The following is a 16,638-nucleotide window of genomic DNA, read 5'->3' as shown; positions in this document are numbered from 1 at the left end:
TATTACGAGCGTCTGTTCATAGTAAGTCCATAATAAATTCAGTTAAAAACAAGTGAATTGACTGAGTTAATTGTTGAAAAACCATGTATAGACAGTGTTGATTACTCTGTTACATTACACATACATACATGTCACACATAACAAATATTTCCATATAATACATACTATATAATTTGCTCTATCACGGGTAAACAGTGATGTTTACGAAAAAATGTTTCAAACAAAAGTTATTTATTTTTTTATAAGGAACATTTTTTACATTCAAGCTTTTGTTTTATCTCTAACGGTTTACAAGATAGGTCCTACGTACCCAATTGACATATGTTGCTCATTTACAAACTTGACCTCACCTTTTACGTCCTGAGCATGCTATAAAAATTTCAGCTTGATATTTCTTTTCGTTTTTTAGTAATCGTGATGATAGACGGACAGACAGACAACCGGAAATGGGCTAATGGGTGATTTTATGAACACCTATACCAAAATTTTGTTAGTATCAATATTTTTAAGCGTTACAAACTTGGAACTAAACTTAGTATAAATTGGTATATTTCATATACATGGTATAAAAATAGGACACTGTCCTCGGTTTACATCGGTTTTTCTATTTTAAGTATACCTTAGCTAATATTTCTTGCTTAAAAAATAATCTGAATTTTTTGTTTTTGTTATATCCAACATATTTCGCGTTTTTTTAACTTAGCAGGTTTTTTATAGGACAGTCGTGTCATATTAGATAGGTAGACGGAGCCTATTACTTACAAAATAATTATCCTAATCTAGGTAATGAATTGTGGCGTTCACAATCTTAATTCAATTATCTTATATATTTAAACGAGCAATTCTTGTATATATATATATCAACGATCTTGGAAATGGCTCCAACGATTTTCATGAAAATGAGTGTGTAGGGGTTTTTTGGGGCGATAAGTCGATCTAACAAGGTTTCATTTAAAAAAAACGTCGTTTTATCCGTCTTTTCATGAAAAACTGAAACCGGCAATGCAAATTATAACTCTTCCTGGCATCTATTGGTGTATGTCGTAGTTAATGAAATACAATGCAAATTATAACTCTTCCTGACATCTATCGGTGTATATCGTAGTTAATGAAATAAAATACATTACCGGGACATTCAAATTGGTATTTGTGTGGAGACATTTAAAACGGTCTTCTATTAGTGATAAAATTTGTGTCTTTTTAAGAATACCGAGCAAAGCTCGGTCATCCAGATATTATCTCTTAAAGTACAAAATATTGCACAAAATACTCAGAATCAAGTACTTAAATTTTAATAAAAGAAATTTTGTAGTGGGTTCTTAGACCAGATGGATTTTACAAAAAAAAATATTCGAAATTTTACAGGGAGTTGATTGGTGAATATTAGATGCTATTCCAAACACTAATTTGAATTTCGAATTCCAAATCACCAAAAGCTTTTACATTACACGAACAAAATGTGATTCATTAATTATTTTTGTTACCATCGTACATACAGCAAAATCAAACTTTTTATAAATTATCTTTTGAAATGATACTACACTAAAAAAAACTTGTTTTCGATTAATTTTTATTTGAAATACATCTCATGTATTGTATGTAGAAAAAGGTTTTGAAGTGTGTATTCCAGATATAATTTTTTGTGAATGTTATATACGTACAGCTTTAAAAATACTAACATATATTAATATTAAAGTATTGCGTCGATAACATGCGGAAACACCCATATCATTAATTTTTTATGATATTATTGACTTTGATTGACATGCCTTTGTATGAATATTGAACACCTTTTTCTTTGTTTTATCTAATTATGGTGCGCCTACGTTTCTGCCTTTGAAACTGATATTCCCTTTTACATGTTTGTATGAAATAATTTATTTGGATGGTAAAGATATAGTCTTAGAAATAATAATTAATGATATAATTTTTAGATTAGGTTAAAAACAGCATAATTATAATATTTCAATGTGACTATTGATATTTCTTGGACCGAAAAAAAAAGTTTGGTTTTATTTTCTTTACTTTTACATCCCTCTCTTTTTAAGAATATGTTTTTCTGTTACTTCTCATTCTTTAAATATTATATTTTTATCGTCAATCTGTTTTTATAATAATTTAAAAAGAAAAGTTTTATTATATTTTCTTCCCTTAACATTTCGTATAATTTTAATTTTCTTATATCAAAGTTTCGTTCAACTTTTTTTACCAGTTTTCATTTAAACTATGATTATCACGAATACATATTCTCATTTTAATTATGTTAAGTAAAATTTTCTATCTTTGTTCAAAGAATCATGTTATCAATTAGATATTTTTCTCAGTTTTGTTATTTTTTTCAGTTTTCTCTTAATTTAAATGTGAAATTTTTATGATTTATTTCTTGGTTGATTAAAATTGGTAAAAACAAGTGTTAGACGATATTATAAGACAAAATTGTTTTAATTACGTTGTTTAATTATCTATGGCAAAATGTTTTAATGCAAAATATTTCTAAGAAGCGGTACGGCCAACTTACAACTTGAGATCTTTCAGGGTTAGTAGAATTCATAAATATTTAGTGATTACTTATTGTGTATTGGCTAGATGCTATGACTTTGAATAATATAGTACGGGATATGAATTCCTGCACTGAAAAAAAAATTAAATTAATAACAACCTCATCCCGAAGTTGGCCGATTTATATTGTAATCAAGTAAAAATACTTTCAAACAATTTCCTAACGATTGGAATAAGTACAGCTAAGTATTTGTATTTACAATAGAATGAAATTGAATTTAAAATTTGAATTCATTGAGACAAAATCACTGAAGTTAAATGAACAAAATCATTACATCCATGGAAGAGATTGATTTTAGTTTAAATTCATGCATTTTATTTATGGAAAATAAGATTGTAATTAATTTGAATATATAATTGTGTAAATAAAGCGAATCGATGAATTAACAGAATATTAAAAATTAAAATCTTTGCTTTATATATAGGATTTGGTAACTACGAACACATAGCTATCATGTCTAGTCCATATGTGATTGTGTCAACTTCATTAAGATTGTTGTTACGAACTTACGGCACAAGACTTAAGACACTAAAACCTATAGCAATTCTTTGTACTATATGTATTACCTTAGGAAATTCATGTAAAATCTAAATTATTACATCGTATAGATAATCACAAAAAATAGCATATAATTAACAAAAATAATTATGACGGAGCCGTACAACTGTATAACATTCTATGTCTATAAAGTGACCTATAAAAAGGTTCCAATTAAAATCGGTAGATAGAGTCTTCCTTAGTAGGATTGTCGAACAACTTTTCATTTATGCAAAATCGTGCACGAAAAAGATATGCGAATGAACCCACGCACTCACATATTAATTTAAAATAGTGCTAATAAATTTTTCAAGTCATCAGTAAGGATAATAAAAATTCCGATATGGATTTTCGAGTCCTTTGCCATATTTTCCCTTTATATTGGAAAAAAAAAATTATGTAGCAGTTTTGCGGGTCTCACGCTTCGCTTTTCACACTCAATATATCAGGTAAGAGGCGGCGTTGCCTCTACAGCGAACTGTGCCGACACTTGTTTTTATGAGGACATTAATAAAAGCACAGGAGAGGGCCTATTAAATTACTTTGAATTTGGTAATAATAATTAATACATCTTACTAATTTTTAATTTTTATAATACTTTTACTTCGATTATGTTTTGAACAAACCACAATAAAAATTTATTCGTATTATCGTATTCGTAACTCCAATCTATGATCAAACAACATTAACTAACATTGGTACTTAAAATTAATGTCAACAGAAAATAGTACAAATATCTTAAATAAATTGTACTTAATTGCTACAGGCACAAAATTGTTTCAATATAAATATGTATTATCACACTTTATACAATAAAACATGACGTTAATGAATATTATTTAAAATTCTAAAAATTTCTCAAAGTATTATTTATACTATTTATTATGCCATTTCAAAAAACATTGTAAAATCTGCCACGAAACAAAGAAAAACATTTTAACAATATAAGTATGACTCTTTTGTGAATATAAAAAAACTTTCAACAAAAAATAAACCGGCCCTAAAAAAAAAACTACTCCAAAACAAATTAATATGCACTAGAAAGTAAAAAAATAACGATAATATAATGTAGTTAAAATTATTGTTATTTTTGTAGTCGGTGTCAGCCCAACTCTGACAGAACAGTTTGCTACACTAGCTTGGCTGAGACCGACTCCAAAAATAACAATAATTTAACTACATTGTATTATCGTTATTGTTTTACATTTTGGTGCATATTAATTTGTTTTGGAAAAGTTTTTCTTTTGCAGTCGGTTTTCTTTTTGTTAAAAGTTTTTTTTATTTTCTGAATTTTAGTGAATCTGAAATACAATAACTAATTTGTCACTAAAAAAGAATCATCGAAATCGGTCTTTTATGAATTTCTCATGGATGCCGTTGTCAGTACTCAACCAAAATGAAATCGGACTAAACGGGAAGCACTAGCTTTCAAATAGATAAAGAATCAAAATCGGTTCACCCAGTCAAAAGTTCTGAGGTAACACATAGAAAAATACAGTCGAATTGATAACCTCCTCCTGTTTTGTTTGAAGTCGGTTAAAAATCATACACAATATACAGCCTGATCAAGTTCATTGTAAAACTGTGAGTTAAGGTGATTGTTAACCTACAGTATTGTAAAAAAGTTTTGGTTTATTGCACGGTACATACATATACACCAAATACATGTTTTGTAGCAAAGTATTGAGTTATTTTTGACTCTACAATACCACGCAACTACAAAAATATATGATATATTGCGTGCAAGTGATATAAATTTGATAATATAGATATCATTATCAATCTTCTAGCTATAGTCGTCTCTGTTCATGATAAATCATCGATTAACTCATAATTAATTTAAAATTTTGTATTTCTATCATCGACAACTTTATATTTTTATGGTATTATTATAAACTACAAGATTGTCTAAATATTTTAGATAGTTTTTTATCACACTCTCTGGAATTTTTGATATAGAAACATCCAATTGAAAAGGATAACCTATATGATTCATCATTTTTTCAGCCAACTTTGAACGATAAAATAATAATAAAAAGCCCGATGACCTAGGAATTTTTTGTGATTTTTGGAAACTTTGAATCAAAAAATGTAATTATAAAGTTTTATTGAAATCCCTAGTATTATTCAATCCTTGCATATTTCCTTAAGTTACTTCTGATGAATTAAAAGTCTTTGTAGGTTCACAACTTGAAGATTTTCAAGTAAAAGGCCTTTGAAGTTTGAAAATTGTGTACTATAGCTTTAACAGTAATACTCTACTCTCTTCTTTGAATTTTGTCTTTGTACGTATATTTCTAGTAGATCTCCATATATATTATGCCACATTTTAATTTACCCAGTTCAACTATTCGAAAACTAAACAAGACAGAGAAAAATGTTTCATGTAATATTTTAAGGTATCTTTTGGGTCAAATATCCCAGACCTTGATTTTGATCTCAGAAACTCATTCTCAAGGTTAAATCGGAGTCATCTTTGATTGTTTATTTGGAACCCTATATTTCTTTAAAAAATCCGCGGTTAGAAATTGGTACTCAACAACTTTAGTCATAATCCTTTTTCACATAAAATCTTTGTTTATGTATATAATAGACTTTATTTCTAAAATGTAAGATGGTGGCCTCCTCTTTTGGAATTCGAGGGGGAATGTTGATTGAAGTGTTCCTCAATTCCCTGCTATATTAAATCCTATAATCCTAAGCTAATTTTAAAATCAAGGTTAGGCCCTACCAACACAAATATGTGTCACTTACAGACCCGAATGCTACTTGAGCGATGCCATTTAAATTTGTGAATTACGCTTAACACATTTATAATGCTTGCGAAAAATTTTTGGCAACCAAAGAAAAATTGCATGTTAAATTATATATTTTGTATTACTTAAATTATTTTTTTTTTTTAATAACTGATCCCCTGGTTCATGACGAAGAATGTATTTTTGCTTTTTTGATGGTGAATTTTCACGGACACCACTAATAATGAAGCAAAGAAAACAAAGTTGCATACAATTTTATAACTTCACAACAATTTTAAATAAGTTTTCAATTAAAGTCATTCTTTTAACAAATGCACACAATTAATTTAATATAAAACGCAACACAGCATACGAATTGTATCTAACAAATTACTACACTAAAAGGAGTCTTTGTGTGCAATACTCACTGTACCTTAATATATAAACTAACTATTCATGAAGTTGCTCGCTAGAACCGTTTTGCTTAAATAAGTATTCATAGCAGGATTGACTACGAAATCATTTCATAATAAGCCGATTTTAATGTTATTAACGTCTCATTTTGTTATTAATATCTCATTTTGTTCGTACTTGCACTTTGAAAAAGCTTTTTAAATTAGTTTGCGACCCTTCTCTACTTTCTTTTCCGGTAATTCGACTTTGATGCCCCTGAGTTCCCGAAACGTATTTAAAAAAATTAATGAGGATGAAAATAACATTATGGGAACTTTTGAGATCGATGAATTCGAATCTGACTATAAAAAATATGAAAATTGAAAATGGCGGCCTAAATATTCAGTTTTTAGCCAAAATCCTTATTTTGACCACCGATAATATAAAACACGGAAAATTTATTTTTTCCGAAAAAGGAAGAGAGGAAGGGTCACAAACTAATTAAAAGAACCTTTGTCTAAATACAATTACGAATAAAATGAGATGCTAAACAACAAAATCGATTAATTATTATCAAAAAACTTTATTAACTGCTCTACAAATAATTATTTAAAAGAAAAAATGTTTTACAACACTGATATTATCTACGAATTTCTAACTATCGTGCGTATTTCTGAATCGGTTCAGATTTCTACAAAATTTTGTCGTAGTGTAGTGTTTAAAAAGCCGAGTTTGTTAGTTTGTTAGCATGTTAAGTGCAATAAATATTTTTTTTAGAATAATAATGGATAATCCTGATATGGAATTTGCCATGTTACCAATCAAAATGTAAAATAAGACTTGAAACCATCACAAAATTGAAAGTGAAATTAGAAGCAATCAAAGATTGCATTCAAAGGTTACCCATCACCTTTTAGCAAATCAAAGTTTTATGTTATACCGATGTATGACGTCACTAGTGGGTATCTTCCTCTTTGTTTAAATTTTTTAAAATCACCTTCCCTTTTCTATTTGTGAAGTGAGAATTCTTCATATGAAGTAATAACAAAAATTTAATCCCATCCCCTAAAACAGGCCCTTTTATAGTTATTTTATATTACTATCTAGTTGATTATGTCATCTCTGTCTGGACTTTATCCAGATTCCAATTCCTGAATTGAAAGTGTGTTGTAATGGTCTAGGAGGCTGTATATGGAAGTAATAAAGCCAACACGAGACAGAAGATAAACTAAATTGCTTTCTTTGTAACTTTGTCCTTCTCACATAGATATGCCGGTTTATTGTTGTTATTATTTTTCTTTTTTTCTCTGTATAAAGAGCATGATGAAAATTAGTTTACGACAACTCTCCTTACTTTTTAAAAACTAGGGAAAAAAAAGTTTTTTCATTACGTAATTATATTTTAGTTTTCGAATAACTTTTTCCAGTTTGTATCGTAAATTTCTTTTTTGTATTTTTATTATTTTAATCTCAAAAAAAAAAAAAGTAAAAAGAAAGTATATGTAAGTATAAAAACATCGTTTTTATTTTTGTTATTTTTTACCTTTTGAAAAAATTTTATATTCAAGTTTAATGACTTACAAAATATGTTTATCAGTATTTTATGATAAAATCATATACACTTGTCTACATTGTATATTAATGGTATGAGTATTAATTAAACTTTGCAGCCTTGAGATTCATAGACAAGAAAAAGTTAATACCGTATCATAGTTTATAATGTTAAGTTGGTGGAGGAGCTCAGGATATTTTCTTAATGATTCGTGAATACTTAATGATACCATTCTATAATTTTTTTTGTATTCTAATATTCTATTATCAGTTCCTAAACAAACTATAAATAGATCTGCAGTAAAGATATCTTGAACGGTAGTCACCTAATCGAATTTATAGTGTGTAAACTATAATTAAAACTATTTACGTAATTCTAAATCTTTAATCTAGAACACTGTATCTATTTAGTTTATTTACTCTTTCACTATTGTCTAAAAGATTGCTTCAACGTTTGGATGCTTTTCAAGGCGAGTCAAGTAACTTTCACTGGACCGCGTATTATTTTGCCTATATGATACCACAACGCAGCGGCTTTTTTTAGGCGATGTGCTTTGAAAATGAAAATTGGAAGTGGCAACAAAGTGAGAACCACCCCTCCAAGAAGATTGAGAAGGATAATAAATACAAGAGCGTGATTATTAATGCGCATGTCTTAATATCCTGGCGCGTATTTACAACATAATAATTGCCATTTAATAAATATTATTTAATAATTAAACTTTACTAACGTGTGATATATGTCTACGTTAAAATATTCCTTGCAAATAAAACAATGTGTAACCATTTTTTAGAACTTGGACACATAATTAATTAAACAAACAGTAACTATTGAAGCAGTTAATCCCCGTCAATACGATCATGCGCATTGAATACCATGCTCTGGTGTTGTGTTTCTTTGTCAGTTGTTTGAATATTGTTTTGTTGTCTTTGTTAATCTTCTCTGTAAAGCAAAAATGTACATACTTGGCACACGTTGGGCCTCTCTAGTAATTGGTGGTCTAAGGCGATGTGATATACAGAAAACAAATTACGACTTTTTTATCAAATTTCATAATTTATTTTTCCCTACCGAAAGTACCCTATTACGTATATCAAAATATTGTTGAGTGCATCGATTACAATAGCATCACAAATTTTTTTCCTTGACGTAATGAGTTGTTAAAATGTGTTGTGGTCCTAGACCCAAAAGATCGTTAGTATGATAGTATTTTAAAGGATGTTAGCACTTTCGGGTTTTGTTTATTTATCGATTAGTAATATATTTGGTATATCTATGGTATATTGTAAGCACTGTAACGTTGAACATGAATAGTAAAAGTACACAAAGAAAATCGCTCTGTTAAGATTTATTTTCGACTTGAATGCATGCATTTTCATATTATCAATGCAAAAGTTCAGTCATATAGACACATTTTTTTACCTTCTTTTTTTCTTGAATACAAATAGATAAAAGTTATGATGAAAAATTATTTTTCGTTTTGTAATTATTATTATTTTGAAAAAGATAAAAGCACAGGAATAACATTCTACAGACATAAAGATATTTTTAAACCCTTTCATAGGGAAATGTCGAAAAATTAAGAAGATATATTTCTTAGATGGTATAAAAGAACACAAAATATGGATTTCGAAATTTATCTCCTGAACACGTAAAGCAAAGCAGTTGATAAAAAAAAAAGGTGTTGCAACTTTCAAATGAATAAAATAAAATAATAAATAAAATGCATGTTTGCGTTGTTTTTTACAAACCCTTTTTTTCCAACAGCCACTGATGATATGACAGTTAGGCCAATCAAATTAAACATTGAACGCTGCATCAAAAGAGGTATTTTAGTTTATTCATTTGTTGTTAACAATATAGATGCAAGCAATGTTAAATTTCAGTTTTTGACCTTAGCAGACGTCCGGATCATGGTTAAATATAAAAAAAACAATTTGAAAATATTGGCCTTATTTCAGACTTTGTCGATTTGGACCTGGAAAGACTGGCTTTTACACAAAAATTGTAGTATTCATTTTTAAAGGTCAAATTTTCAACAATTTGAGATCAAACCGGTTTTTATAAGTTTGTCTTTCTTTCAAGTTATACGATTTTATACGCAAAAAAGGTATTCCAAAAATATTCTAATTAATGTGGTTGGTATTTACCCAGAAAAATTGGTCGAGGTTTTGACCCTGAAGCAATTCAAATAAATTATTATTGGATCAAAATATCGATTATACATAACAATTTGACGCTTTTCTTCTTAAAACTGATTTCCTGTAAACCATTATGGATATAAAATTGAAAATGGTTGAAATGAATTATAAAAAATACAATTTTCTCCTATAAGTATATAAAAAATATTCTTTCAAAGAACTTGTAATATAATGTTCAAATGTCAAATGTAATGTTTTTTTTTCATTTAGTAAAGATAAGTGAGAACTAGCCAGCCCTAGCGCCTCTGTGGTTTGACGCCGCTTTCAGCCTCCCGAAATAAATAAGAAGCTGAAGAAACAATATACAAAAAGGTGGAAGCACACATAGGGTAACACAATACTTTAGGGCATCCAATGAGTCCCGGTACCGTCAAACGAGCACTCGTAATCCTCTTAAAAATGAGAATTAAAAATCAGTGTATTAATGCAAATAATAAGCCGGAAAATACCATCAAATGTGGAAAAGTGGTGGAACAGCTCCGATTTAAAAAATTTATTGTGTACGTGTTCCTTAGACTTATGTTAGTGGTGTCAGGATCATAGTAGTAGGCTTAAATGCCATTTTAAAAGCAAAGGTGTTCTTTTAAAACATAAATTTGAAGAATGACTTCTAAAAATATTATCTCCACTTTATTATAAAATATAAATATGGAAAAGATGGCTCTAAGACGAAAATTAGATTAGGTATTACCCAGACATATAATATTATTTTTGATGCTCATCTGAGTTCATGAAATTTTATCGAAGGGAAATTTTATCAGGAAGATAAACTTTCACTTTATAATTAAAATGTTAAATATGTAATTAAATGTAACATGAAATATAATGATATCAATATTAAAAAAAGCTATAATGTTTGCATTTATAGCCTAATTTAAAAAACCATTTTGTTTAACTAATCCAGTATAAAATAAATTAATGTATAACACTACTATTAAAACAAATGTGTTAATACTTGAAAATACAATGTACCTACTAAACGGTGTTTCATTCTAACTTTGGAATGTAAATTATTTTGAAATAATATTCGGTACTCTTGCCCGTAGCTCGAAAACTACTCGTTCAAAATTTTTGTGACCGTGAGAGCTTTTGATCAGAATGATTCAATGAACATTTTAGGGTGGGTAAAAAAAAGTTTCTCAGAAAGAAATTTTCCTATCTAATATTGCGGGGTCCGTTATATGTTACAACAAAATGAAAAACATTTAAATAGTTACTTTTATTTTGTATTCAAATTGACTGCTAATCTGTGTAATCTATACGAAACGCAACTCAAAGAATCCGTTTATGTTTCTTTCAAAATTATGAGTACCTAAAAAAAAGTTTTGTCAGTCGTTTTTGGTTAAAGACGCGATAAAAATTAACTCTTTTGAATAAAATAAAATTTGAAACACGACTAAGCAAAAGATAAAAAGAAGCATAAATATAAAGAAAAATTGAAATTTTATTTTATTAGTTGTATCGTGCGATAGTTTGTGAGGACTCATGTTAAATTAATACAGAAAATAATTTGCAAAATTCCGCTAGTTTTTAATGATTTATAATTAAATATATAAAATTTGTATAACAATTGTTTCGATCTGTACTGCCATATCAGACAAATAAGTTCTAAAAACAGTTTCACTTATATTTATCGTTGTAATCATTATTGGAGGCAATCTGTCGAATAGAATACGGGTTTTATCTTTTCGTAAATTGAATTTTATTATTGAGGGAATTACAATAATCTAAAAAACTACCCAACTGCCACCTTCTTAAACATACAAAACACACATACATGATATGATCGACATAACTACCAAAACTTAATGTGTGCCTTGATTTGTGCCGAATCTAAAATCCTCGAAACGTATGTTAAAAAATGTCCGCCAATAAAGAACTTACAAGTAAAATAGGCGAATAACCAAACCACCAGTTTGGTTGTTAAATTTATTTTTCCTCCAATATCTTCGAAACCAATAACATAAAATCATTGTTTCCAATCATATCCGTGACATCAAATGAAATCAATTTGTACAAGGTCTTTAATTGGGAATTTTTCAGCTTATGGTGTGAAATTATAAAATCAATCTGTTGAAATGAGGACGAGGAATAGCTGGATTCACGTCTGTTACGCTCTGTTTTTCTGAAAAAAAATTATCATTGGAATTCTTAAGAAATTGTTTTATGTGCTTTTAATATTTCTCCGTAAGTATCTCTTTTCAATATTTGGATCATCTCTTTATAAATGAAATCGTTGGTAAAACTGATTGAGAACTGATTGGTAAAAATGACATGGGATCATCTAACCCACCCACTCTTACAAGTTAAACAAAACGATCCCTTTTGAAAAATATGGAATAATTTTTAAAATTTGAACGAATTAAAAGAAATTGGCGCTTCAATAATTCCAACATTTGAATAAAGAATCCAAAAATATTTCGATGTTATTCATATCTTGTCAATAGTTTGATTATAAATTAGATTTTTTTTTTCTTAGGGGGATCTTTATTATAGGACACCTTCCCTTAATATTGATTTTTAATAATAATTAGAAAGTTATCCTTATAAGTCTTAGAAATCATCAAAGTAGTTTCTTCCACTTTAGTTTTTATTGACTTGATTACACATGAAAGTGCAAAGATTTGTCTACAACCACACTGGTCATTGGTGTCTTTCTTTGTCTTTAAAGTTCTTCAATTCCTACTCTACCACCAATGTATCAATTTTATTTTCGAGTTTCAAATGCGGAGTAAATTTAATACTCTTATTTAAAAGTGATATTTCTATATCGTTAACTTGTCAATATTATTCACGGGTTTTTCTTTTTATAACAATCGTTAGTATCTTTTGACCTGTACGGCCAAAAGATACTCCGTATAAGATATCTGGGACTATTAGTAAAAATTAATCAAATAATCTATCTTATTTAAAAAGTAAATTAAATAAAAAATGTCTTGATACTTTTTTCCTGAGGGCCACCGTTTCTGAGATATAACGATTCAATAAGTTGAACTGTTATGACTAGCTTTCAATTCTTTACAAGTAAATGGTATAGTAAATGCCCAGTTAAAATTATTGAAATATAGCAATTAATTAAACTTGTTGCATTAGAAAATGTGAAAATAAGATACGAAATTGTATAAATATTTTTTTTTGTATTTAAATTCACGTGATTACTGATTTAAATTTCTTAGAAAATATTATTAAATTTTCAGCAGAAGCCATAGAATTTCTATCCATAAAATCATATGACGATTACAACTGTTTCAACTTTTTGAATCGTTATATCTCAGAAACGGTGACTCATAGGAAAGAAAGAATTGGAACATTTTTCATATTCAATTATTTGATCTTCAATTTTCGTCTTAACTATGTTTATGATAAAACTTACCGTTTTGTTGAAAATTGCGAAAAACTAGTTTGTGTGACCTTTGATCCCGAATAAATTTTTTTCCATATGATTTTTCCTCGGATCGATGAGGACTTTTTAGATTTCATTTATAATGGTGTTTTAATCAATTCTGTCAAATTTTAGCTGGGTGCGAATTTTTGTACCTTCGGATGTAAATTATAAAGTTAAGTGACGGAGTTTGTTACGTCCTAGATCGGATATCTAGAGGACCTGGGTTCAAGTCCCGAATTCAGTGTAATTTTTTCTAAAAACAGCAAGTTGAAAAATAAATTTAAAAAAATAAAACACCGTGTATAAACATACATAATAACTAAATAACCTGTAGAGTAGATATGTATAAGTGAGATGAGATAGTTATTATTAAATTTATTGTAATTATTACTACAAAATACTTGGTATTCGAGTAGTATAGGTACATATTACGTTACACAGCTTACATATTGTGTTCATAGTGCATACATAACCAACCAATACAACATAATGCATAAGGTTTTATTTGTATATTAATTTATACTAATATGATTATCTGTATTAGTCAATATTCATTACATTTTAAATCGATTGCATTCTAATTGAGAAACAAACAAAAAACCTTTTATTTGAGCATAATAGAGTTTTAGTACGTTATAAATAATTAGAGTTAAATAAAAAGACATTAAAACTAAATGCCATAAGTAACTTCATATAATAGTACATAATAGCTTGAGCGGTTCAAGTTTAAAAAGTTAAGGAGATTATATAAAAATTTGAGATTTTTAAAATTAACAGAAAAATTTTGAATAAATCTTTATCTGACCGTAAAAAATAAAAACGTTATAAATGAACAATAAGAAATGAGTCAGAAAATGAATACGATAAAAAAGTATTTTCCGCGAGCTTATTAGTAGATGAAAACATATGGTTAGCAGATATTCAGCAAGGTTGTTCTGTTTTTAACACGCTTGTATTAACTTCATGCGTATGTTAGTATGTAACGGAAACTTTGAACATTATTTTGACTCCCTTCAAAACGTCGGATCAACTCGAAATTTGGCATACTAATCAAGGATCGATGACAATATAATGATTTAAAAATTTTATTTGATTATTCTAATCAGCATTTTCAGGAATAACGATTTCCATATCTGGAAAATATACATTTATTTGCGCTCACAAAGCTAATTTTTCCAATTTGTAACGAGCCCATCTCGGTCGATCATATACTTTTAACATACAGGAAATATATATACAAACAAAAAATTGTTTATTGAAAAACCAAACATAATTTATCAAAAAGTACAAAAGAAGTCCTGAGTAACTCGACAAACAATACATACCACGTCATCAACTTTATCAAACAAGATAAACTCACAAAAAAGTTATAAAATAACATCATCAATATATCGAATCGTACAACAATCACGCCCAACAAACTGTATAAATGACATTATCGGTTGGAAAAACAGTATAATGAAAACAATTTAAAACAAATGAAAATAATTAATGAAGTTAATTGTTGGAATACTCTATATAAACAGGGTTGAATTTCAGTTATTTTTCATAAATAAGTTTGATGGCGGCCATTTCTTTCCAGAAATTTTGTCTAAATTTTTTTGGAACTACGTTCTTTATCGCACGTTATCGTTCTGATTTGTTTGGTGGCTGGTAGATATAACCATTTCATCTACCTTGCCATGAATTTTAAGAATATGCAAAAAAAGCTTTTATAATATGCCAATTTGTATTGTTTATCAACATTTTTATACTATGTATATATGAAATATACATAGTATTATAAGTTTAGTCCCAAGTTTGTAACGCCTAAAAATATTGATGCTACAAAAAAAAATTGGTATAGGTGTTCATAAAATCACCTAATTAATCCATTTCCGGTTGTCCGTCCGTCCGTCCGGCCGTCCGGCCGTCCGTCTGTGGTCACGATTACTCAAAAACGAAAAGAGATATCAAGCTGAAATTTTTACAGCGTGCTTAGGACGTAAAAAGTGAGGTCAAGTTCGTAAATGAGCAACATGGGTCAATTGGGTCATGGGTCCGTAATACCCATCTTGTAAACCGTTAGAGATAGAATAAAAGTTTAAATGTAAAAAATGTTCCTTACAAAAAAATAAACAACTTTTGTTTGAAACATTTTTTTGTAAACATCACTGTTTACCCACGAGGGCGTTAATTAGGTACAAATTTTATAGTATGTATTAATATAGGAATATCAAAGTGAATATCTTTTGTTATTTACATGACGTCAAAAAAAACAAACGATTGCGCATCAACACTTGCGCATTATATGAGAATATCAGTTAAATATGTCAGATATGTATGTATGTGAAATGTGACAGAGTTATCAACACTGCCCATACATGGTATTTCAACAATTAACTCAGTCAATTGTTTGTTTTCACTTGTTTTTATTTTGTCATTGAAAGAAAATGAGTTGTGAAAGTGGGTTATCAGAGGTTAAACATAATAGAGTAAAGTAGGTAATGCACGCATACATATTGGGTTGGCTACTAAATCAGAAGTATGTCTTTTTAAAACTAATATTACAATTAATTCATACAGTAAAAAGTAAAAGTCGCTATAAAATTAAATTATTTAAAAAATAAAACAAGTATTTGACTAAATACCTAAAATAAATACCTTAAATTTTCAGGAAAAAATCTCGAAAATAAAAAAGTAAGCGCTACATTTATAATGTACGAAGGTATGATAGGAACATAATATCTATCGGGTGTCCCAAAACACCTCTTGTTTCTTCGTTTTTTTGGAATATATATACGAATTTTCAAACAAAAACTTTTAATCATGAAAATTGACCTCTTTTACCCCCTTAATATTATCGGATGGGTTTAGTTTGAAATTAAAATAAAAATTCTATAACTATTTGAAGCTATTTTATACTCAGCTCTATAATCTTTTTAGTTTTTAGAGTTTTCAGAAAATAGAAACTATAGTTTTACTCTAATGAAGACATTTCTGGAAAAACAAAGACATTTACGAAAAAAAACTTTATCCAACTAAAGTTGATAATTTTAATATAAGGAACATTTTTTGTTTTTAAATTTTTGATCTCTCTGGTACGATTTAAAATATGTGCCTTACCCATGTCCTAATTGACCCACTTTGATCATTTACGAACTCAGAGTCACTCTTTACACCCTGAATACCCTGTTAAAATTTCAGTTCGATATCTTTTGTTTTTGAATTATCGTGATGGCGAACAGACAGATAGGCGGTCTAGTGAAAATTAATTATTTAGGGCGATACCAAAA

This window comes from Chrysoperla carnea, chromosome 1 (genome assembly GCF_905475395.1).
Source record: "Chrysoperla carnea chromosome 1, inChrCarn1.1, whole genome shotgun sequence".
Classification (NCBI taxonomy): domain Eukaryota; kingdom Metazoa; phylum Arthropoda; class Insecta; order Neuroptera; family Chrysopidae; genus Chrysoperla; species Chrysoperla carnea.
The sequence above is the reverse complement of the archived record's forward strand: the minus strand, read 5'-3'. Positions refer to the sequence as shown.